This window comes from Carlito syrichta, unplaced genomic scaffold, assembly GCF_000164805.1.
Source record: "Carlito syrichta isolate Samal-C Ts95f unplaced genomic scaffold, Tarsius_syrichta-2.0.1 Scaffold24853, whole genome shotgun sequence".
NCBI lineage: Eukaryota > Metazoa > Chordata > Mammalia > Primates > Tarsiidae > Carlito > Carlito syrichta.
In genome coordinates this window covers 25-9,368 of record NW_006968949.1, presented here as the reverse complement: position 1 = coordinate 9,368, position 9,344 = coordinate 25, and the positions used below count along the sequence as shown (strand labels likewise).

The 9,344-nt window shown below is 53.9% G+C and overlaps 1 pseudogene; it reads right to left on the bottom strand.

Annotated features, from left to right (window-relative positions):
• Positions 1-783: 783 nt before the first annotated feature.
• LOC103267495 lies at positions 784-9,101 on the bottom strand (annotated as a pseudogene).
• Positions 9,102-9,344: the final 243 nt, after the last annotated feature.

The window sequence follows — 9,344 nt, the reverse complement described above, 5'->3', positions numbered from 1 at the left end:
CCCCCACCACCCGAGCATGCACAGACACATAGGTGCACATTGGAGTGTGTCGAGGCTCATGCACTTGCATACACTCCTGGTCACAACTAGGGGCCCTCTGTGCTTCAGTATCCCTGTGTCACTGTTCGTGTGCCAGCCAGGGTGTGCACGTGTGTGCACCTATTCCCAGGCCAGCCCGTGTCTACACATACACCAAGCAGCCATGTTTTCGAGGTCTCCAAAGGAGTGTATCAAGGGTGCATGTGTAACCACAGTTCTGCTCTGTGCACGCATGTGGACTGGTCAGCACCACATATGAAGCACGGAAGCACCCACAGCAAAGCATTTAGAAGGATAGCTCTGCAGCCCGCCCACCTGGGTTCAAATCCCACCTCCACTATGGCCTCACTGTGGGACCTTAGTGGGTGACCTCCTCTCCCTCTCTCTGAGAAATGAGAGCAGTTGCCACAACTGCATACAGCTTGTCCGGGGATTCAATGAGCTCAGACATTCAGTGACCTTGGAACGCAACTGGCACATGATAGGTGCCCAATAAATGCATGTCTGTGCATGGAAGTCCCAGGAGTGGCCAGATGTACACCCCTGTGTGTCAGCATGCACTGGGACATACATGCACACAGGCAGGCAGGATGGGTGTGGGCTCAGGTGTGCACAGGAGGAAACCAAGTTGACCACCGAAAACCTGGCCCAGCCCACCGACCCCCTCAAGAAGCTCCACAACCCAGCCAGGGACCCTGCTCTTGAGCTCCAGCCACTCCCCCACCCCCAGCCCTGCTGGCTCACCTGGTTCAGGGGTGTATCGATCTGCATTGATGGTGTCGATCCGTCTCTGAGGCAAAAGGGCACAGAGTCAGCCGCGGCCAGCAAGGCCGGAGCTGGGGGCACTCAGCCTCTCCCGGGAGACCCGGTCGGCCGAGCACTCCCCAGAGGCAGTGCTGGGGGACCCTCTTCCCTCCACGGCAGCCCCAGCCTCCATCCCACCCACATCCCAACTCCAGGTGCCGCCGACTCACGTGGGTGAACGTGGATGTGTGGGCTGGGAGAGTGGGAGCAACAGCCCCTGGGGGAGCAGAAGGGGGAGTGAGGGCTAGGGGTCTCCTGCCGCTCCCACGGCCTGCCCATGCCCCACCCACCCCTCGCACCTGCGACAGTGCTGGCACTGCTATTGGGGCAGGGCTCCTTCAGGCAACAGATGAGCCCATCGGCCTTCAGCTTCAGATATTCGACCAGCTGTGGGGAGAGGCTGGCTGGCAGCGGCTCCTCTCCTCCCCCAGAGCCGGAGCCCCCATCCGAGCACTGCGTCCCCCCAGCACCACCCACACACCCTACCTGCCAGAGCGTATCAAACTTGGTCTCCTCGGGAATGCAGTATTTGCCCGCCTTGTCCTGGCTGATGAGGTAGTGGTACACCGTTTTCCCATAGATGAGGGACAGGGCATACGTGCCCTTTTCCTTCCGGGGCCTCAGCCTGGAGGGGGATGGTGGGTGTCATCCCTACACCATGAGGCAGCCCTCTTACTGTGCCTCAGTTTCCCTCACATGCACACCCTAGAGGCTCCTCACCACCAGAGCCTCACAGGGACTGGGGAAGCAGAGGCCAGGCCCTGCTCACCTCTGGACTGTGGGTGGTGGGCCGGTGGGCAGAGGAGGGTGGAGAGGGCAGGGGTGGTGTTCACGGGGAAACACAGTCACATCCAGGGCCAGACAGGTGGCCAGTCACAGGGGAATACTCAACCACCACAGCAGACACTCAGCCACCCCCAGCTGGAGCTCAGCCACAGGGAGGAACTCCCACCCGTGGAGAAGCCCCTGTTCTCCTATGACTGAACACTTGGCTGTCCATGGAAGACAACTGCCATCCACAGGGCAGGCACACAGCCATCAGGGGGATGCTCGGCCACACACCTAGTCAACCCAGGAGGGATATTTGGCCATCTTTGGCAGACACAGTTTCCGACAAGTTGACTCAAAACCATTCTCCTGGAGCGAGATCCACATGGGTAGGTGCAACTCCATGACGAGCTCACTGAGCACCTCTGTGTGAAACAGAACAAGTCACCTTGTCATCACAAGACTGACCAGTTATCGTCACAGACAGACCTTTGATAGAATTAGACCCTTGACTGCCCTCTGCTGGATATGTAGCCAGATAAACGCACAACTCGTCTGTGTCCGTGATGGCAATCGAGCCCCTCTAAGAAGGTGCATTTGTGCGGTGAGAACCTGCCCATCCATTCCCACCAGCCCCTAGTACACACACACACCAACTAAGGGTCAGACACCGGCACCCTCACATGAAACCCCACAGTGAAACCAGTCAGCATATCCCACAAAACAGTTTTGTTTTGGGTCATGGGCACAAGGTTCTATTCCAGGGTTAAGTGTAGGTTTCCAGTGAGGAAGAAAGGCACCTGGCCCTGGGGGGTCCTTGGCTGTGGAAGTCGCAGAAGTCTGACCACTGACCTCAGGGACGGCACAGAGTCACTGAAGACTAGCAGCTGGCAGGCAGGCAGACGTTCAGACAGGACTTAGCCCTGCCTACAGAAGTTCATTCACTGGACAAACATTAGCTGGGGAGGGTCACAGGCCAGGCACCATTCTGAGGGCAGGGATATGGCAGGGAGCAAAACAGAGATGGACTCACCCTGCAACGAGGCCCTTCCTTAGGCCAAAGGAACAAGGAGCTATCCCCTAAGTGAGGGAGAGAGGGGCAGCAGTGACCCACCCAACCATTCCTCAACAGCATGTGGTGTCATTCCCAGGCTTGCCCACAACAGTCTGAGGATACATGGAAGGTAGGATATCAGGGTGGGAGTGAAGACAGAGCACCAAAGTGCAAGGGATAGAACCTCACAACAAACCAGGAAACATAAATGCCCTGCAGAGAAGATGCCACTTCCACAACTAGACCGGTGGGCTAGCCGGGAGATTATGCGCCCCAGTGACAAGGTCTCCTTTTGTGAAAAGTGAAAGCACCTCCTGTGGGTCACAACCTTAAGTTTTAACCTTTAAGTTTTGAACTGACAACAGACACTTAATGCCAAGTGCTTACCAGCAAGCCTCTACCCCTCTCCTCTCTTGCTCATCCATCTCGTGCTTTCTTTTGGAACTAATAATTTCCTCATTTTTTGTTTATTTAAATTTCTACGGGAATATATTTTTAAGCCACAGTATCAGGCGGCTCTTCTCATTAACAGGTGGAGTCTATTCCTCTGTCTTCTGAATCAGGGCTCAACCACATGACTTAATGGCTAATAAGGCGTTAGCAAACAGACACAAGCAGAGGCTCAAAAGGGCTTGAGCACAGAGGTCTGCCCTCTCTTGCTTTTCTTAGCAACCCTGAAACCACCATGGAAATGAGTCCAAGCTAGTCTGCTAGAGAAGGTAAATGGAGGAGAACCAAGGCACCCCAGCCTTTCAGCTGCCACTCATGTGAGTGAAGCCATCCTAGGCCACGCAGCTCCCGCCGATCTTCCAGATGGCTGTGGGCACATGAGCAAGACCAAGAAGCCAGCAGAAGAACCATCTGGCAGAACTCAGTCCAAGTTGCCAACTGAATCAAGTGTGAATGAATGACTGTTGTTTTAAGTCACTGTTTCAGGGTGTGAATATAGCAGGTTGTTAAACAGCAAAGACTAACTGATACACTCTCCTTGGCAAGACACATGTGAGTCCATAAATGAGCAGCCACTACTTCTCAGATAATAACCATACAGGCTGACGTTGGTGCTATCACCATGCATATTTCAGTGCCAAATAAATGCTTTATTTTTCCAAAAACCACTAGATGGTGGCAGTTCTTTGTTCTTTCAGTTGGGACTTTCCCTGAAGCTAGAGGTACAGTCTAGGAATCAACATATCTCTACTCCTAAAATAATATGTAGAACCTGATAATGATGATAAAAAATAAGAGCTAACATTTAGTAAGATATTGGTTCTAAATTCTTCACATAACTGTCCTATAATCTTCCCAGCACTCCCCACATGCTGGTACTATTATTATCCCCATTTTTGCAGATGAGGAAACTGAGGCACAACATGACACCTCTAGCCTAAATTGGTAAGAGGCAGAGCCAAGGTACAAATCCATTTCTGACTCTATGGTTAATTGCTACCCGGGACTGACCCCAAGTCTGTTGCAGATTATCTGTGTAGTCCTGAGCAAGCTGTTTATTCTCTCTGTGCCTCAGCTTCCTCATGTGCAAAATAGATCTAGACTAAATCAGAGATTCTTGACCTGAAAGGAGCTCCAATGTGGAGGTTCAGGACCAACCAGGATCTTGTATAACTGTCTGAAAAGCCCTTGGAGTAAACAAGTATGGAGGGCTGTGAAAGGGGCCATCAGGGGATTCCCAAAGGGGCCTGCGACCCAGAAGAGGTTAACAAACATTTGACAGTGTGCTCTTGAAGGCCCTTACAAAGGCCAAGTTTCTTCTTAAGTTGAATCAGGCAGTTCCACAAAATGCTGCCAATTACACAGACACAAACCAGTTCTTGCAACACTCAGCTTTAGGGTCATTCCTCCACAACTCTGGACTGTGGTCAACAGGAAGTGTGGTCCTGGTCCTAACCCTAGGCCTGAGTAACATGGGTCTTTCTATATACCCTAAGCCCTTATCTTGAAACCAGACCAGTGGTGGGCTTGTCCCGCCCGTTAGGATCTACCAGGGATATTCTCTACTCAACCTTCTGTGAGGGGCCATTGCTACCACTTTGACCTTCAGCCCCTGCCTATCCATGTGCTGAAAAGCAGTTATTGACTACAGGAACCACAGAAAGAATCTAGCACAGTTTTTGTCTGAAGTATGCCCTTGCCTAATTCCCCAGGAGTCTGGTTCCTGGAAGTGACTTCTGGTCTCTTAACACTTCCCTGGAATGAGTCACTGCCACTGTTGCAACTGTTTCTAGATCTCATGCCATGTCCAGATCCTGGCTCCTCCTGCGGCTCCCTCCCACTGCTGGTGCTGATCCCATTTGCCTCCGAGACTTCGAGGCAGTTTGACATCCACAGCACCAACAGCGGCTCAAAGCCGTTGGCCTGGTTTTTCTGAGATTCCTCTCATCTCAATAGACTGGTTAACTCTAAGCCTGCTGTGAACTCTTCTGTGTGATGCAAAAAGTCTGTGAACTTTTCCTCTGTGTTGTGGAATTCTTTGTCACGCATCATCATACGTGGAAGCTTAAGATATGAAACAGATGAAAGCCGAGCCAGAACGGCGGTGCAGAACCTCACCTGTCCAACCTTCCACTCACTCCTCCCACCCCCCTCCCCCCAGAATATTTTGATACTCTGAGGAGGTCCTAAGCAACCTGGGGGGGATTTTTTGAACCATTGGAGTGGCAGAATTATTATCTGCACGTGTATGTGTGTGATTGCAGATGGAAAGGAAAGACAGAGGGGCGAGAGAAGGAGAGAGGAAGAAAGAAAAGCCAAGACAAGAGAGGTAGAGACTGTGTAGATGAAGAACTACAATGTGGACGTAAAGGGGAACCAGATAAGAAGCCCAGGCTGTAAAGTCAAAGAAAGACAAACTCACATTTTATGAAGGAGAGAGCAGAGACGAAAGGGAAGAGCCAGCCACGTCAGCAGGAAGAACTGTGGGATCTCCCTCCACTGTGGCCAGCCTGGGGAGGCCCTGGACTCTCAGGCACCTGGCTGATGTGCATATGAGTGAGCAGGATATGAATGTGTGATGTGTCTGGGACACAGGACCAAATGTTAGTAACGTCTTAGCAAGTGTCACACCGGGGAGGGATGTAGCATCTGGAGGAAGGTGGGTGACATACGGACCAGCCACCCACAAGGACTGGAAGATGGAGCCCTCCCAGGATGCACCAGAGGTGGGTCTTGCCCTGAGCTGACGGTCCAAAAGGAAAGAAAAGCAGCCCCAACACTCATGTTTGCCTTGCCCGGATCTTCAGGGCCACCCCCTTGTTCCAATCCTCTGCTATAACCAAAAATGGCTATCTTCATTCCTCTACCTTGGGGAGCTCCATCCCCACGGTGACTTTGGTTTTGGCCATGTGCTTTTTCTTTGGCCAATAAGACATCAGTAACATTACACAAGCAGGGGCTTGAAAAGTACCTGTGTTCTGAAACTTGCCCTCTTGGACTGTTCTTGGGACCCTTGCAACTACCATGTGAGCCCAGGCCAGCCTGCTGGATGGTGACAGCACTGAGGCCAGCTCAACCCTATCACTTTGACACTGAGCCAATAGCCAGTCATGTGAGTGTGGCCATTCCCATTTATCCAGTCCCAGCCCAGCTGACCCAAACCAGAACTGCTCAGCTGGTTCACAGAATCACAAGAAGTAAAAAACTTTTGTTCTGAGCCAGTAAGTCTCGGAGCTGTGTTATGTAGTGGAGGCTAACTGAAACAAATACAAAGATTTACTTTAGAGAAGACAGATCAGTCTTAAGTTGTTCAAAAGCTATCCTTGCAGCCGAGTGTAAACTGTAATGTGCATTCAAGAAGCCTTGGAAATTCCACTGTAATTTACAACCTACATCTGTAGCAGAGGGTGAAAAATTGCTGTATCAGCCAACAACAGTATCTTGGGGAAGGAGCCACATCTTGTGGGAGATCAGCAAGCAATCTGCTTAGGCCTTGTATGGGTGGAAGAAATCAAGAGAAGTGGTCAATTCCTCCAAGTTGGTTGGCCCCAGAAGAGGGAACAGCCCTGGAAGAGGTGGGTGACAGCCAGGATTCCACCAGGCAGGGACTCAGGCCAGGAAGCACTCATGAGAAGGGAGGCCCCAGGAATTGTCCCCACAGATTTTGGGGGGAGAACACTGGACTCCCTGAGGTCATAAGAGAAATGCAGGCACCAGGTTTCTCTATATCTCGAGACCTGAGTGACCTCAACTGACATCTGCATAATGTCTGTGATACAGAAGAATCCATGTCAAAACCAAAAAACCATCAGCCCCTAACAGAGTTTTAAAAATAGTTTTAGAGATCCTTTCACAATAACACCAATAGCCACATAGTCTCAGCTGTGGCTCCAATATGTGCAGACACACATGCTCACCCTTACCTAATAAGAGCTAACATTCAATGCATTTTTCGTATATTTCATATATTTTTCGTGTAATCCTTATTACAACCTTCAGGATAGGTCCCACCATCATCTACAGGACAGTTAGAGGGAGTAGCTTTAACACCCTCCCAGGGATCCTACCTCACTTAGGGTAAAAGCCAAAGTCACCTCCCTGCCCTGAACTACTCCCATTCTCCTATTCCTGAGCTCCAGGCACCAGACTCCTCAATGTTTCTTGAACACACCAAATAAATCCCTGCATCCTGATCTTTGCACCTGCCAACCCGACTGCCAGAAGCTTCCACTGGGAAGCTGCCCAGCTTTCTTCTCAGCCCTTCGCTTCCTCTCTCACAAGTCACCTTCTCGGAAAGGCCTCCCCGGCCTCCTAATCTCAAATTGCAACTCCTCTCCAACTGTGCACCCTAGCACTCAGCACCGTCTGACATCTTCCATATTTTATTGATTCGTCTTGTTTTGTCTGTCTGCCTCATGAAGACAGGCACTTGTTAGATCCACCACCACATCATCCGTGAATGGCATACAGTAGATATTGAGTAAATATTTGTTGATTGAAGGAGAGGAAATTGTGGCAGGCAGGAGATGGGCTGCTTGCCCAAGGCCCACAGCCAGCAGGTGGCAGAAGCTGAATTCCAGCCCAGCTGGACCAAGTCTGGAGGCTTTCCTAGTCACCGCCACTACTTTCCCAGGTCAAAGTCCCTTTGCACACCAGAAACGCATGGCCTACCTGCATGTGTGAGCACAGGCACACCTTCTAGACTCACTCTCAGGCCCTAGCCCTCACCAGCCCAAATCCCAGGCCCCAGGCTCACATACAGGAACCTGCCGTCAGTCTGCGCCCCGGAATAGAGTTTGCGCTCGGCCTCCTCGCGTGTCAGGCTGCTGTGGTACCAGGGCATCCACTCGTGGGCCATGGTGGCGATGAGCTTCTCCACCTGGGGGGCCTGGTTGATGATGGCCTGCTCCAGGGCCTCTTCCTAAGGAAGGAGGAGCGAGGAAGTTTGTAGGTGAGTTGGGCCGTATGAGGCTACAGGAGCCCCCTTCCATCTCCTGGATCCTGCAGATCACCACGTCCGACAAGACCCCCGCTCCATCCAGGCACCCTAAGCAGGAGGCTGAAGACAGACTTGGCCATCTCCAAGATCCCCACTCCAATCCCGCCAGGGAGGGACCATGCCACAGGCTTCTGCTGGCCCCAAGGGCATCTCCAGCTTTGAAACCTAAGCAGGTCGTTGCAGGTAGTTGCGCACTGTCGTGCTGCACAGGCTGTTTTCTAAGACTGCAGCCCTCAGCCCCTCCTCCCCCATGGCCGCCCTAACCTGGGGCGCGCCATCCCCTCAGCCCTGCCCCCAGTACAAGCTTGCTCTCTCCAAGCCCGGTGCACCCTTCCACCTTCTGGTCTGGCAGAGTAGCGCACTGTAGCATCGCTGAGGCCGTGGAAGACAGTGGCCACCAACGCCACCAAGAAACCCCTGCCTCGAAGGTCTCCTTCCCGGTCCCGCCCCCACCAAGGCCCCATCCGTCAAATAGGACTGGCTGGGGAAGATGGCCTGTCTCGCTCCCCTGTGCCCCGAAGTCCCCGGGCCTCCCACGGCGGGCGTGGGTTCATCCAAGGCGCCCCGGACCCGCTTCCGCCCCCGGGCCCGGCGCTCTCACCTCCAGCTTCCACGTCTGGCGCACGTAGTCGCGCACCAGCGCGTCGCGCAGGCAGTCGAAGACGCCAGGCTGCGGCTCGAGGCCCGATGGCCGGTTGCACGGCTTGCGCAGGTTGCAGGGCAGCCCGTCGAACTCGCAGAGCTCTGCCGGGCCGTAGGGCGCCTTCCCCCGGCGATGGCGTCAGAGCCATTGAGGTGGCGCTCGATGGGGAAGTGGTGGAAGCGCACGTCGTGCACCGGCGACAGCATGCAGCCGCCCAGCGAGCGCAGGCACTGGCGCAGCAGGAACAGCCGGTCGGCCGTGCCCGCCAGCTTCAGGTGCTCCTCGGCCTCGGCGCGTGAGATGCTGCGGTAGAAGAAGGGCAGGGGCGCCGCGGGGTCCGGCATCGCCGCCGCCGCCCCGCCTCGCCAAGCCTGGCGGTGCAGAGGGGATGGGAGGCGCGTCAGGGCCAGTGCTACCTTCCCCCAGCCGCTTCCGCCGCGCCCGGAAATAGCGGGAGGGATGCCGCACGGAGAGGCGTCGGTGCCGCACGGCACAGATCGAGCAATCCCGGCCGCCACCCCCGCCCCCCGCCTTTTCAGAGACTTCGTGCCGACGCCCAGGCGCCAGCACCCGGAGCCGTCCGCTCA